This window comes from Lonchura striata, chromosome 1, assembly GCF_050655825.1.
Source record: "Lonchura striata isolate lonStrDom1 chromosome 1, ASM5065582v1, whole genome shotgun sequence".
Lineage (NCBI taxonomy): Eukaryota > Metazoa > Chordata > Aves > Passeriformes > Estrildidae > Lonchura > Lonchura striata.
In genome coordinates, this window is record NC_140703.1 from 9522127 (window position 1) to 9539229 (window position 17103).

A 17103-nucleotide genomic window follows, 5' to 3' on the forward strand; every position below is an offset into this window, starting at 1 on the left:
CCCCACCAACCCACTCACCCCTGATTTTACTCATTTAACAGACAAAATCTTCATGGAACAGTAAACAGTAGGACCAACAACAATGCTTATTTATAATGGATTCTTCTCAAATTTCAGTTTTCAAACTTTCTTTTTCCTTTCTTTTTAAAAAAGTAAATAAATACAAAAGAATGTATTCTGTCTTCCAATTTAATCACCTAGTGGCAATGGGGACTAAAGACCTCTTTCACAGCCATGAGCGAGTCGCAGTCATGCTGCTCTACTTGAATCCCCCATGCTGTGCTGTCAGTGACCTTAGTGGTGACCTGAAGTAATGGTTATACTTCTTTTTTTTTTTTGTCCTTAGGAGTAACAATTCAGCCTCTGTATTCTAGGCATTAGTTCTGTGCTTCCAGTACTGAGCAGAGACCAATCATTATACCAGTGAGCATTTGTTACATCTTCTTACACAGTCAGAGTTTCAGTGCAAGCTCATTTGAAGACAGACACAACATGTACAACCCATGATTTACTTAAGGTGTCAATGGCAAGGGTAAATTTATTTTCCTTCAGCACAGCAGTAAAGTTGATCACTTGCTTCCCATTGTAATCAGTTCCCCAGTTGGGAGAGTTTTGAAGACATTTACTTATTAAATTAGAGCTTTTTTGGAAGAACATCAACTACTCCAGACAACATTCAGTCTCATACTGTATAATGAAAATTGTCATACACATTTACATTTGCAATGAATTAAAAACAAACAAACAAACAAACAAACAAAAACAAAAAACCCCACAAGTGCAAATAAATCAGTAGCCATGCAAAACTTAAAAAGAATTATGAGTGTCAACGTTTTTCTAATATTGTAATCTCTTTCCACTTCTGGGTTTTCCACTAATTCTGTGCTTCTTTTGGAGGTTCAGAAGAAAAGTAAGATAAAAATATACATGTATGTATATGTATATGGTTTAAAACATCTAATCCTTCATGTTGGATGAAAGCAAACTGAGACTCTGCAGATGTTAATGAAGATTTAACTGGGAGGCAGGTACATATAAATAAGAAGCATATGGAATGGGGCAACAGCAAACACAATAAGAGTTCAATGCAGATCTGGATACAATAGAATTTAATCTTTTTTCACTCATATGGTTCCCCAAAAAAATGAACTCAACCATTCAAGATTTAATACACATAGCTTATATTTGTTGACCAAACCATGATCTGAAAATGACAAAATGGTACCACTTATTCAGAACTTTTTGGTTATTAAAAATATGATGTAGTAAAAAAACTAAATTTGAAAGCAGGATAAGAAGATATTACTCTTTCATGTGGGAAAGGCTGCATTAGCTCAGAAATAGAAGAAACTGTCTTTAGAAAAACTTCAGTGGATGCTTTTAGGACATCAGAGGTAAAAAGTGTGAGTACTTTGTGGATCTGAAATATAAAAGGCCATATTCAAAATTACAGACAAGGGATCTGGGCAAAAAAACAGGACAGGAGCTGAGTCTGTTCCTTTGATTCTCTCTCTGTGTCATTTAGAACTTATATTTCAAAAACAAACTAAAATTAATAAGAATGTAAATATTGCTGCATCTCTGCAAAGAAATTCAGAAAAGTGAAGTAAGACTGCAATGTATATGTAATAAAAATCAAATATGAAGCAGATCTTTGAATTTGAATTGGAAGACAAGCAGTGCTGAGTTACTACTCAGCAATAACCACAATAACTAAAATTATGGTAGGTTCTCAGCAGAGAACATTCCTCAAAACTTACCTTGGAAAACAGTAGTTTACATATTGCAGAAATAAGTGGATATTTTTTCCCAGAATGAAGCAGCACTTTTACAAATATTTTTGTGTGTTATTTCTTTAATATCTCCCTCAGTAATAGTGTTAACTCTGTGCTTTGACCAGGAAGGAGAATGCATGCTTCATCTTTATTATCTTTATATGTTTCAAACTACAAGTTAAAGTTAATTGTTTTTTAGCTAATGGCATAAAATGAGCAAAAAAAAAAAAAATCACACAACCAACTACAAAAAAATCCTAACCCAAGAGTCAAGAAAAGAGAACTTGGCAAGCAAGATTAAAAGCTGGCAAAGTTGAAGTAGAGATCCTTTCTTCCTTTCTTAACTGCTAGGTGCTTCCAAGATGTGCATGATGCCAATGACCATGGAAAATGTTTTACCTGGAGTATTACAAGAGATCAAGGCCTCCAAATGGCAAAATGGGATGAGAGCTTTGTAGTCAGACAAAAGGCCATCGACTCTGGCACAGAAAAAGGCAGCTAGTTAAGAAAAATAAGACAAAGAGGACTCAAGTTTTGGTACCCCATTTGACAGAGGACTGTAACCATCAGCACTTCCTTTCTGAGAGCCAGCTGGGCCTGCAACGAGACAGGATGAGTGCCACTGTGCATGGCCATTCTCACAAGAGTGGCATTTATGGGGAAGATGAGTTAAAATTGGGCTGGTGAAAAAAAGAGCTACCAGGAGAAGCGGGGGAGTTGTGGCACTCTTTTCTGGGAGGCATCTGCAGGAAAAACAGCTTGCTTAAACCCAACAGAATAAAAGCTGGCAGTACCTGGGAGTAAACACGAGGCAGAGTCAGACAAGAACTAAAAAGCAACTGGGCTAAACACTCTAAAGATGTCTCAGGTAGATCTTTCTATAAAGTCCAAGTAGCCCAAGGGCCACTGCGATAGCTACCAAAAATATCTCTTCTCTTAAAATTGCAAAATAAGTAAATAAAGTCTGCCATGTACTTCTGCTACAGAATTATTTTTTTAAACACTTGGTTAGTCATGATAAACCTGAAATTCAAACATCCAGACAGTTTTCATCTCAGAAGAATAGTTTGGTCTTCATGAGCCAAAAATCCTTGAGTTTATGAGAAATACTGCTCTTCTTTACCCAATGCACAGTATAGCAATGAACTTATCTCAGAATTTATGTGAAAATAAGTATGTTTTCATCACCCAGTTAGATAGACTTCTTAAATGGTAAGAATCACTATGAGAAAATAGACCTCCTTTATGGTAAGAAAACCTAAATCCCTAAATGTAAGGTGACCTTGTAATTTGTAAGCTGTGCTTACCTATTATGATAAATTATATAGCAGATAACATGAGACAACATTGCTTAATTTCATTTGCTGCCATCTTGGTCCAGAAATGCTTGATTTCAAAATATTCTTGTTTCCAATTCAAAGATGAAACATCTATGTGGACACAAAATAATTTCTAAAACAGGAGTTTTTTAAAAAACTAAAAAGCATTATATTTGATTTCATTTTGTCACTATAAATAGATCAAAAAAGAGCAACTGAGCTACATAATATGTCTCCCTGAACATTTTAGTTATTTCCCTATATGCATTCAAAGTGATTTTTCCAGTCTAGCTATTAATGTCACCAGTAATATGAACTTTCACTACTTCCCTTGGAAGGTATGTCATGGTCTGATAAAACCTTTAATGGCAAGACAATTTAGAGCAGACATCAGGAAAAGTAGATTTAGTTTCAGAGTCATCTTATTGCACCTCACTCTCAGCTATTTATCTTCCTCCATAACACTTTCTATACTCAGAAATGGTGAACATCATCTTGTCCTGTTTAGGTAACCAAACTGCATTTTGGAGATTTTTGATGTGGTTTGTAGTTGGTTTCTACCAAAAGTGGAGAAAGCCATTTTGTCTAAGGGGCAGCAAACAACAGAACTCAGATACTGAAGAGTCTTTGAACAGTGGAGACACGAATGCACCTGCAGTGGATGCCCACTGAAGGCTGGATTGCAAGAGTTGATCCCTACACACATCCAGATAAGAACATACATTTTACAAAAGGGTTAGTGTGTGAAACCTGTAAATTGCTGATGCGCCACTAACCAGTGTGCCAGTGAGTACATGGAGCCTGACTGCCACAGTTTTGTAAGCACAGAAAGGCATTAAATACAACACAGGTAACTTCTTGTGTGTGGCGAGTGCCTGAGCACATGTGTAGATATATTTGAGATCTTAATGCAACACAAATCTGAAAACAGAAACATATATTGCAATGCCAGCCAACAATGAACTCTGCAAAATAAGGGAAATTAAGCAGTTCTGTGATGTGCCTGTGCAAAAGGCTACACAGTCTGTGGGTCTGCATTACAGAACCTGCCACAAAATCTACCCCAGTCAGGAAACTGCATTCCAGAATCTAGAAGAGGATTTAGTATTTTAGTATTTCCAGTCACCAAGACAGTTTAGGCAGTTCTTGTTCCACTAATAGCTCAGTGCCCTGGGTGGATATGCTTATTTGCATGGTGATGCTGTAAAACCAATCAAGTAATTGGTGTGGGTGAAAAAGAAAATCCAAAAATTATCTTTTTTCCTCTGCTCCATAGGGTTACTTTTTCAGTCAGATCTATTATTTTACTAAAGCCAGGAGACAGCAGCTACAATGAAAAAGTAAAGATGAGTTGCCAAAGCAAAGGCTGCTTAAGTGTCGCTGCTGTGTGTGTTTAACACAGTCTTAGATAAAAATATATGAGTGCTGATATATATATAAAGATATCTGTGTAGGTATGTGTGATATATGTATGAATATAAAAATGTGTATATATATATTTCTGTACAAATTTATACACAGTATAAAAAAATTAAAACTATTCTAAAGCAATTTCTCAGGTCCCCTAGTCTTAACATTTGCACTGTAACATTTACCTCAATAGCAGCATTAGCTTTTCAGGCTCATGCCCTTCCCACTGTTTTTTCTTATTCCCAACCATCACATTCTTTGAACAAATTTGATATGTTTGCCATCAAATTTTACAAAGCTGTTGATGAAGTCTGGAGAGAAAACCAAAATAATTATACAGTGCTTTATCTGCATATTAAAAAGGTAAAACAAACAAACCCCACCCAAACGTTGTGCCTGTGAGAATAAGGAAAATCTTAGATGGTTCCTATTCGGGTCAACACGTTCACAAAACATCTGACAATGTCATCCTGACCTCTACTGGAAACCTTCAGCATTTGCAGGATTAAATTGTGGAGCACCAGAAACCCAGAACTAATAATTTAAAGATGTAACAAGTACTTCCCAGCATCTTTTCTACATTAATTACAAGATACTACAGGTAATAGCAGCAGAGAGGTGCAATACTACCATCAACTAAAGAGGGTGTAAAAATAGAGCACTTTGTAATGTTCCAATAAGCTCACCTCTATAGCTGGGTTATATCTTCCCCAACTATATAGAGCTTAGTTGTTGCACTCACTTTTAATCTAATCATTCGTCTGTATCCATTTTTGAATATCCATCAAGTTAATGAAAAAGTCACAATAGGTACAATAATTCCCATCACATGATGAGCTCCTAAAGCCCTTAGTGTTTAGAAGATTAATCTGAAGTTCAAAGGGGCATTCAGAAATAGAAAAGAAACTTATCAACTGCTAAAATTTCAGGTACTTACTGAAAGAATCATTAACCCTTCTGGGTTCGTACCAGAAATCACAAATGCTGCACAATTCCCTTATGACAAGTCCTGGAAGAGGTTAGAAAACTTAGAGCCTGGAAACTGTAATTGAAATGTGTACTTCTGCATTTCAGTGTGATCACATAATTTGCTAAAACATTAGGAGTGACATCAAACCTGCTGTAATGGTTGCACTTAGGCTCACTACTTTTCTCAGTACATAAAAGCAATTTAAGCCTGTGAGAGGATCGTAAAACTTTTCCAATATTTTGAGTTATTTTGGTATTTGCTAAAGCAATTCTATAGAATTGTTCTACTCTGCTTGTAACAGGCACATAGAAAGCCAGAGCTCATCATCCCAGCTGGGACTGCTCTTGCAAAATCAGTACACAGCAGGTGAGGTGAGGTCCCAGCTGGTGTAGCCACGAGGAGAGAGACACTCAAGGTAGATCTAAGTCCTATCACAAGAAGCTGAGGGAGCTGGGATTGTTCTTCTTGGAGGAGTCTCAGGGACACCTTTTCTCTCTCTACAACTACCTGAAAAGTGGGTGTAGAGAGATGGGGGTCAGTCTCTTCTCACAGGCAACCAGCGACAGGGAAAGAGGATATAGCCTCAAGCTGCACCAGGGAAGGTGGAGGTTGGACACCAGGAGGAATTTCTTCCAACAGAAAGGATTGCTAAACATTGGAATGGGCTGCCCAGGAAGGTGGGGGAGTCATCCTCCAATGGAGGTGTGCATGAAATGACTGGACATAGCACTTGGTGCCATGGTCTGATAAGGTGGACATGAATCAAAGATTGAACCAAATGATCCTGGAGATCTTTTCCAACATAAATGATTCTGTGATTCTGTGACTGTGAGGAGCAGCAAATGGAAGATCCTGTAGTAATGCACACACTGAGCAGCTGAAACCAGTTCCCAACCACACAGGCACACAGGAGGTGTGTACTCTGCACACTCTCAATCAAAGCACCTGAAGCCATCTGGACCATGGAACAACACAAAGTCTGGACATAGCACAGCAAATAGGGCTGTCAGAAAAACTAGGGCTTGGCCTGCTGCAGAAACCAAAGCTTTGGCAGACAGCAAGAACTTTTCTGGTAGGGACAAAAACAGCACTGAAACCAGCATTATTTTAACAGAATGGAATGACTGGATGTAACCTGATATTTAAATGGTGCAAGCTCATATCGGCTCATACCCAAATGTTGCATATTCTCCCACAGAAAAATCTGGCACTTCGGAGGCTGAACTGGGAGTGAGGGGAGGACCTCATTCCTACCCTTACAACTTATGGAGCATCTCACATGCCAGCTTTCCTCTTACATAACATAAGGTGATAAATCTGCTTGTCACAAATCAGTTATGAAAGAACACAAGCTTACTAAATGCACCTTCAAACCAAGAGCAGGATTCTCCCTCAGTACTAGATCAAAAGTTATATTTCAGCTCTAATAAGAAGAAGCCTTATTTATTGGTGGTTGGGGCATAGGGCCAAGAAATCTTCTGTGTTTCAAATCTGTAGCATACCAAATTCTCTACAGTTTTGAACAAGTCTCTGACTCCATTTCTCCATCACATAAATAGGGATTATAGTATCTGGTTTCCTCAGAATAATATATATAGTCCTTTTGTTTTGTATTTAACAAGCTTCTACACTAAAAGTTCTGCCATTTAAATCTGGAAATTTTCAGATTTCACTGAAAAGAAAGCATGGGAAAAGATGTGAAATAGAAAAATAAAGTGATTCTTACAATAGAATAACACAGCTTCAGGTCTGATGGGTTATATAAAAATATCCATAAGGGAGAGTCAGAGAGATCCTTGTTTCTCCAACTGGTTTAGCAATAGGGGAAAACCAAAGAACTCCCTAAATGATAGGAAACAAAGAAAGCTGTTCAGACTTAATTCTTTCTATATCTGTTATTTTCATACAAAGTAGCTATTTCTTACAGAAAATCATGCCTTCAGAAACCCACAGAGCTCCATGCCTGAGGATACTGCTTGTTCTGCATGCCTCTCCCCACCACGCTCCAGAGGGAGTGATTCCTGTGGCAACCCACTGGGAAACAACAACAAACCCAAATATTGGCCTTTGAGGGAAGAGCAAGTACACTGTGGGCTCTCCACAGAGCCACACATCCCTCCAGAGGAGACCATGGACAGGCATTAGTCCTGAGAGGAGGGAATACACCTGGGAGCAGCTCCGTGTGCTGTGCCAAAGGCTCCAGGGCAGGCTCCAATGTGCACCCATGGCCCCACAACCAGCACTCCTGCTGAGCCAGGCAAGGAGAGAGGTTTTCCACTTCCCACCCAATGTTAAATACAAGGAGACTGGGAACCAAGCATGACTTTCCCAAAGGACTTTAGTGCATGGTGATGCACTAAGGACAGAGCTGGAGATGGGATCTGGAAGATCCGGGAGGCAGGTGCAGTGTGAGCTGGCCACACAAGTTATGCTCAGGCACCAGATTTCCAAGGGAGTACAAGCAGGTGCTAAATTCGTATGTTTTTAATTACAAGCATGTTTGTGGTGGAGAGTGGCTTCATCAGCTCTGTCAGTGCCCACAGCTTCGCTGCCACTTGAAAGTTTTGCAGCCGTGGTGTTTTTAAATGTGGCTTCAGTGGTGCCTCTCACACTTTATTACTTGAAGCCTATCCAAGCACTCCCATGATTGACATTCTGGTATCCTCATAGAGGAGAGGGACCAGCCCTCCTTTATCCTCTTAAAGAGAGGGACTACCTCTCACAGCAAAGCATTCATGTCACTTTTCAGACTTTGCAAGTTGAAAAATCTCAAAAATAAACACACAGCAAAATTTCACTACATGCAGCAGAGAAGAAAGGGAGGAAAAAACCTTTCAGGTCTCAGACCAATTTGCACTATTTCTCGAACCAAAACAGTTTCTCCCCTGAAAATTCACAAATCCAGTGGAAGTGTTTGATAAGGAGAAAGTGATAGGAAGGAAAAGAAGCGATGGCCAAGGCTCACATTTGTAGACAAGAAGCTCAGGAGACTGACAGAGCTGCAACAGTCTGTGTTTATAAACATGATGCAGGCAACTCACTGCACATGGAGAAAAGTCTGAAGGATAGGTATTCTACAGGAGCAAAGAACAAAAGAGTGAACTTGCAACAGAAGATTATTAGGTAGTTATGCCTTTCTGTGACTATACAGAACACAGTAAAATTCCTGCTACTAATTATGATATTGGCACGAAAGTTATTTCCACTATTGTGTCAAAAATGCATAATTAATGTCAAATAGATTAATACAAAGACTTTTGAGGCCTAACAAACATTTCAAAGTCATGTTTTTTATTTCCAAGGCTGGGGTTATTTTTATTTTTTCTTTTTAACAGTAAGATCAGACCAAGGTATAAATAAAGGTTCTAGACCAGAATAGCTTAATGAAGTAGTACTATTTATACTTTAAATACAATCAACAAACAACTTTTAAATAAAAGAACAGTAGATCATATTTAAATGTGAAAAATTTCTTTCAAATTAAAACTGCAAGACTCAAAGCTGGAAGCCAAGCCACAATTCCTAATGTACCAACTGCTTAAATAAGATGAGAGTTATGTTCTAGAGTGGTCCTTTACCAGTAGGACTTCCAAACTGAAAAAATATTTTCCAAAAACCCACTGATCATGCCATAGATTTAAACTACATGGAAAACAAAGGGTACATAGAAATGCCTTGAACTATACACTGAAACTCAGTGAGGATTTTCCCACCTCCTCCAAGGATTTCTTATGTTACTTTTTTAAAATCAAGAACAAGCAGATTTCCCAATAGCCCAAACTCAAAATCTTCAGCCAGCATCTTCAATTTTTTCAGTAATTATTTGGTGATTGAAACACAGAAAAGGTATGTATAAGCAGCCTACTGCTATGGGGAAACTTATGTATGAATGTTCAGGGTCTTAAATTGTAAAATTTTAATCATCCTTGCTTTGAGGCCATGAAAATCTCCTCCCTATGTGTGGCTTCTATTTTTTTTTCCTGAGTTTCATTCTAGTCTCTCCACAAAATAGCAATACTTTATTTTTTTTTTTTTCATCTCAAAGTCTTGTGTAATGAGACAATTAAAAAATCAAGTTTTGTCTCTTTCCACATAAAGTGAGTGAGCAGAACCATAATAGTCGGTGGAGTTTTCAAGCACAGCTACAATAAAAATAACTCTCTAGTCCTTTCTGTTTGCTACTTTTTCTTAAGGGTCTCTAGGTATGAAGGAAATCATCTAAGACATGTAGTAAACCAGAATGTTTTGACACTGGTCATTGATAAATTCTTTCAGTCTAAGCACAAAAGATAAATAATTTGCAGTTGGGTACAGAATATATCTTTTAGACTATATGTCTATACATGGAACTGCCTTGCAGAGGGGAACACAGGCTGTCTAAATATAGCTGAACTTGGGTGTAGATCACAGGACAGAGCCTATGATAAGCTGTAAGAGCATCCAAGGTAAGCACAAATGGTCCTAAGAGCACATCTGTACTCAAATTGTTTCAGGTGGACAATAACCATTATTTCTACATAATGCTATTACACACATAATACCCACCCTTCCCTGATGTATATTATATTTAAACATATTAAATACATATGCAAATATGTGCTACTATATTTGCAGCATTTGCTTCCTACTCAGGAGGAATTAGGATAGGTTGCTTCTAATGAATTTGACTAAAGGAAAACTATCCAAACTTTTTAATTTTTCCATAAAAATAATTTAAAAAAAAACAAAAATCATACACAAAATCATACTTATACATAACACCAAGTTACGCAACTATGGAAAAACAAAACAAACAAACAAAAAAAAACCAATAAAAAGACCCAAAATCAGCTGCACCATTATTAGATTTTCTATTTCTTTTTTTCCTCTTGAGTCAGCATCTACCCTCACAACTTCCTACATAAAAGCCGTAGGATAATTTTTGCTGCATCATTATTCTTCTTCCTCTTGTTCTCCTGCAATAAGAAACTCAAGGAAATATCAGTCAAGATACCACCTTTCAAAATATATTTTCAGTCTGAATTTGCATGCACTGTAATATTCAGAAATAGAGACCTGCCAAAACTGAATCCTCAATATGAACACATAAATCCAAGCAGGGAAACCATCCTCAAATCTGAAACTGCAAGCCAGCTCTGGAAGAAAGCAATCTCTCCCAAGCCTTTTTGAACACTCAGGTGCATGGTTTTTTTTTTGCAGACCATTCTGATCATCTTTCAGAAGTTCAGCATGCTTTGGCTCACGAGTGTTATCAAGTGGGACCTTAAGGCATTTTCAATGGGGTTGAAAGTACATGGGAAGCAAACAGATCAGAGAGCACTGTACAGAGGATGCTAAGGGTAAATTGCATTCATGTCACAAAGCATTTTCACTTTTTCAAGGAATCCAAGCTGCAGGCATTTTGCTGTCACTAAAATAAAAGGGTTTTCCTGAACTTCACATTTGAAGAACAGGATGTTAAAAAATCACATTACAAAACAGCATCAGCAGCCACTACAATTTTTTTCAAATCTGAGGGGGAGGGGCAACACTATCTATCACAGATCGCATAAACCATATGAAAAAAACCAAAAAAAAAACCCATACAAAACCCCTCTTTAAATTGTGTGGAGCTGCAGAAGCAAGGTTAGGTTTGGTGAATTAAAAGTTGGGTTTTACCACTGTGCAGCTTCTGCTGGTCCCTCCTTTCCCACTTGCCCCTTCAGTCCATGGACAGCTGAGCAAACTCATTTTATTTAGAGACTAAATTTTCCTTCTATTGAAAAGGACAACATTGCACCTCACAGCAGGCAAGATCAGTATATTATTTATAGTCCAATTTTAATTATTTAATTTTTTTATAAACCACTGAGAAAAAAAAAAACTAACCAAAAATACAAGAAACTTATTTGTCCCAATTTCCCCTTGGGCACACTTGGGAGGGAAATTCCCTGGGGTTTACTGGCTCAGGAATAAAAAAGTTAATGCTATTCCCCAAAAAGAACATGTGGGGAGGCTATCTGAAAAGTATGATGTTGTATCACTATGATATACAGACCAATACTCAATGTTCTCTGAACTGTTTAGGAAAAACTAAAATTTACTTCACCAGGTAGCTCTAAAATACAAGCACCTACTTCTTAGACAATCATTTTTTGTTACAGATGCAGAATTACCCATTCAGCTCTCTTGTGGAGAGCCAGCCACCTTTTATGTAACTAAATCAAATCCTCAATGAATCGTCCACAAAAATAAATTAAGACCCCTTTTCCAAACTCTAGAAGAAGATTAATTTTCTTCTGTTTGTTTTTATGAGAGGATCTCGCATCTTATTGTTTAGAAAACAGGAGTAATGCTAACCCTATTTTACACATAATATATAAACTCCAAAACAAATCTATTGAAGCTATGTTTTTCTCAATCTTTGTGAAATAGAAATAAAAAAAAAAAAATTAACTAAATACTGAACAATACATAAGAGAGCAAAGAAGTGCCAGAAAAGCTTCCAGTGAGCAAAGAAGTGCCAGAAAAGCTTCCAGTAAATACTGCAAGAATCAAACAATTGACCAGTTTTTCTACATTTAAACCAGAATAACCTTCCCTTTCTTCTATGCCTCTGCTTCAGTTTAGTTTTAAACTTGAATGGAGCATTTTAAATGACACTAAAACCGAACTGATTTATGAAACACTGTATAAACGACATCACCTTGAGCAGGCCAGCACTAAAACATCTCATGGTGACTGGTTCATGTCATTTACATTTTCCCCTTTGAGGGGAACAAAGATTTACAGGGTTTCATTTGAGTACTAACTTTGAATACAGACACAAAATGGTTTAAGTGCCTTGTCCTGAATGGATGAAAATTGAAACCCTTTCAACACAGCAAAGGCTTGCAGTTATACAACATTTACAAACACTAATGACCAATTATCTGCTAATTAAACATAAGTAGCATTGCACCTAACCAATGGCTGCATTGGGATACCACAACATTTCTTTATTCTAAATGGTAATTACTGAAAAGCTTAATGTAAGGCTGAGGAGGCAAAGTTTGAATATTGGCATGTAACTACTCACAGCTGAGTAACAGGAAGTGCTGAGACTGTAGAAAAAACCCCATCTCTCCAATCCTATGTCTCACCTGGATATTAGATATTTTAATCAGAATTACAAGAAAGTATCTATATGCACTGGGGATCCAAAGCTGAAAAAGAAAAATTATGTCCCAAATTTTTCCTGCGTTTTTTCTTGCAGTTTGAAAATTTCTGGATAATTGGTCCTTTTGATTGCTCATCTCTTATCACTTGCTTTTTCCTTCTAATAAACTTGGAAATTTCCATGAAATTTATACTAAAACCAAGCTGCACCAGAGAGGGTGCAATAGATAGATTATACAGCTACTACAGAACTCTATACATTTTATAGTAAAGAGAAAGGTGGATTTGAAAATGGAAGGAAAGCTGACGGATGCCTTGGCACATTTTACTGTGAAACTGGACATATATCTCAAAATATTTTGTTTCATTCCTTTTCTGGCATAAATTGAAATCTTTGCAAGAATTTAACATTTCTCGATCCTAAAAAAGTACACTGAATGCAGGCACTAGGAAAAGGGCCCAGACACCTGTGCAGACTCCCTTCCACTCTACACCATAACATAGCACAGGAATGTTGTGCTCATAAAGGGATGGAATGGCAGGAGACACCACCCAACCAGGAAACCTGGACATGGGAGGCAAAATGAAGCCTAAGGAAGAACAATGAATAAACTTTTTGATTCTTACATAAAAATGGGAGTCTTTGATTAGAGAATGCCAAGTGAAATAATTATTCTAATCATTCTCCTGAGTGGTTCACATTATAATGAAGAAATAAATAAACATTTCTCTATTTCAAATAAAACATTTTTTTTCCTCATGGCATAAAATTCCAAACCTTGACAGAATATCCTGATCTATTTCTCATAACAGGAGAGTTATTCTCAGAAGAAGAAAGTTCTTCCTAAAGTTTTGGAGCTGTTCATCTGTCTGAACTCTTCCCTTACCTAGTTTCCCTCATATGAATTGTGAAAAGATCTCTCAGTCATATGCATAACTTCATACTTTGATGGAGTTTTAAATTCTTAATTTCTTTTACACAAGGGCAAATCACTTTGAAAATAAGCATTTTTTGGCCAAAATCACATTAAAGCACAACATATTCAGCAGTTTCTCTCATAAGTGATGGAAAAATTTACAAGAAAAGGTAGAAGGAGAGAGAAATAAAATAAAATAAAATAAAATAAAATAAAATAAAATAAAATAAAATAAAATAAAATAAAATAAAATAAAATAAAATAAAATCAGATAAAAGAAAGACATGAAGAAAAGCTTTAGGAAGGGGAAGCCATAGTTTCCTAGGGGCACAGGAACAGTAAGTGTGTATGTTCATGTGTGCAAATAGCAGAAACTGTACAGGGAGAGAGTAATGTAAAAGAATTAGGAGTCAGTTTGTTTTACTTGTAAAATATACACTGATTTCTTTCCAGAAATGATACTGATTAGCCTGAAGTAACACATGCTTGCTGCTTGTTTGTTGTTGTTTTTATTTTTTTTTTTTTTTTACCTCAGAGCACAAAACAGATAGAATGCCAAAGAAGTTCTGATTCAAATTGATATCCCAAGACCTTGTTAGTAGTCAGTTCAGAGAATTCCTTTGTAGCATGGAAAAATAAATATTTCTGTCTTTTTGTACCAAATCAGTTTCATGTCATGCTATAGTTTAACTATTAACAGACTCTGAGACGATTGATGCAACAGCAAGTCTCCTAACTCAGAAAATAATCTGGATTTTATACTGGGGTTGCACAAAAATCAGCTTCTAAAACAGATACTGACAGAGAGTAATAGTAGATGCTGTAACTTAATCTCAGAACCCCAGTGATGTCAAACCTCTTGAGCATCATATACAGTCTATGGTAGGGTATTATCACAATCCTTCAATGGAATTACAGTTTTGTAACTAATCTCTCCCTATCAGTTACACTACACAGAAACTGTGAAGTCCAAATACAAAGAGGACATAGGTGTGAATGATTGCACTTGAGCCTTTCCCCCAAACCATATTTCTAAGCCCCAGAGTGATAAATGGCACAGCAGTTATAAATGGGCCACAGGGTCAGTGGAACTAAAAGCTGAGAGTTCAAAGAAAAGTCACAATTCTTCAGAGTTCAGCAAAAGGCCAGAGACTGATGTTGCAATGCTTAATGATAAATGGTCAGGATTGTTATGCTCCAATTAGAGAAGATAGGAGATTGGCAAACAACCATGGCAATGGGAACACTACAGCCTCAGACCATCCACATCACCTTGCAGGTCTCTAAGTGTTATGGCTTTCCTGTATCAGTCTAAAATTCTTCACTGACAGAAGCTTAACAGTCACAAATAAACCAGCCACAAGATGGAAAATGACCATACAAATTTAGCATAAATTGATCACATCTACACGAGTTCACAAAATAACTCTGAAGTGTGAGTGAATAAGAATTATCACAGTAGACCGAAGGCCAAATCTACTGACAGTTTAGGTACCTAGAGGGAGAAAAAAAATCAGGAACTAAAATTGAGCCACACATGATTTCAAAGGGCTGATTCAGAAATAAACCTGAACAGACACCTGAATCTCTCTGCCTGTGCCACTCAGAGAAGTGGAGGCCAACAGCAACTTTCTTTTGTGGAAAGGGAATCACATTTAGGCCATTTTCTTAGGCACTGAAATGACTGGATTCCAGACACACACACATCTTACAATACACTCTTACAATCCAAGTGATCACCCTTCCCACCTGCACTACTGTGCAGTTGGGAGATGAAAACTGGTGGATCTGTAAGGACTGCTGGCAGGAGGACCCGGCCTTTTGCCATTCCTGTGCAGGAAGGAAAGATAATTTAAACTCCGATATTACTTCTACTTTTTAGACAACAGACTAATGTATAAATAGTCACCAGTGAAGTGAGGCCTGGAACAAATCTCCTTCCTGCTAGATAAGATTCAGATTCCAGATAGGCTAAGTTGGAAAGATCTCCAGGCATCTCTAAAAAAGATTTCCTGAACAGACTTTCCAAGTGTTTGTTCATATCTGAAAGAACCAGAACCTATGATATTTTATCATTGAATTTTAAGGACCATGGTCTAAAACTGGATCACAAAAGTGATCATGCACTGATATACAGAAAGATTTGCATTAAGAATGACATGCTTTTTCTACATCCTGCTCCCCAGAAAGAAAAAAAACCACCCAAACTAATCTTCACTTATTGCATTTCATTGCATCTCTGCAATAACAACAATAACAAAAAAGAAATAGTTTTGTATTGAACATTTTTACATAAAACCTGAACAGTAATGAACTAAATATAGATACCTACTTGTCAAAAGATTCTTGGAGACAGCACATGAGGAAATTTTGCATGAAACAGCTAGTCAGCTTACCTGAAAGTATTCTCCAGAGATGTGTATCAGTGCCTACAATGAAATCACATAAACAGAATAATTGGTCATCCTCACTTCTGTATTATTGTCTTACACAATGGATTAAATGTCCCGCTAATGCTAAACCGATTCACCTATAAATGAATGATCAGGCCTCAAGATTTAAAGGAATTTACTCACCTTTAAATATTAGAGTTGTAACAGGAATAGGAAACACTGTTCACAATATCCAGAACACTTAATGTTTTTTTTTAAATATGACTCTTTGATTTCCCCTCTCAAATCACTCGTTACCACAGGACTTCACCCTTGTTTTCAGAACGCCACTAAAAATATGTTCTTAAGTAAAACATTCATAAGGCAGGAAATGGGGAAATTAATTCCCAATCTCAATTGTATATACAGACTGAAAAGACTTTCTTTATGTACTCATATAGTATTTGCTAAATGAGTGTTCACTCCCTCACTTCACATACTCAGTGTGTAGCTATTTGGTTTTTCACTGCAGTGTTGCTATTCCTGGTTCATAAAGTTCCTGAACTACAAATTGTTGAAGGTTAAGAAAATATTCCTGGGAAGTTTTACTGCTTGCTGATAAGTTACAATTTCTTTCTTCAGCAGCCAGTGCTGGTAACTCCAGGGATGGAACACTGGACTCTGTAGCCCCACTAACCCTGGGTTGCAGTCCTGCAAACACACACACACTGCACTTGCAGTTAACACTGTTGCATTTATTCTCATACATCAGAAAACTGCATTTACTGCACCAAGTTTTTTTCAATGTTCTGGAATATATGCTTATCTGAGTGCAAGAATTTTGCCTTCATCTAGGTGTATATTTTGACATTTAAAAATATTTAGAGGTAGTTTTCCAAATAGGCCTTCCTCAGAAACACAGGAAGCCCAATTGATCTATAAATTCTCTTCAACTTAAAATGCAATACTTTAATTTTATTTTATTGAAATCACTGAAGCATGCCTGAACACACACCTGGGTACAGCATGGGCAAATCTTGTTCTGTCTGATTTCATAGTTTGGGTGGGAAGGGACCTTAAAGCTCATCTTGTTCCAACACCCCTGCCAGGGAGAGGGACACCTGTCACTAGACCAGAACTCCAGGCTCAGAGACCCATCTAACCTGGCCTTGAACACTTCCAGAGATGGGGCATACACAAGTC

At 37.2% G+C, this 17103-nt stretch overlaps 1 protein-coding gene across 4 annotated transcripts in view; it reads right to left on the bottom strand.

Annotated features, from left to right (window-relative positions):
• Positions 1–17103, bottom strand: part of LOC144248939 (uncharacterized) — a 409608-nt gene that overhangs the window by 384539 nt on the left and 7966 nt on the right. For all 4 annotated transcript variants that reach the window (XM_085589587.1, XM_085589646.1, XM_085589672.1 and 1 more), the window contains one exon: positions 15925–15957. The gene's annotated coding sequence lies outside the window, so the exon portion shown is untranslated. The remainder of the gene's footprint in view (positions 1–15924; positions 15958–17103) is intronic.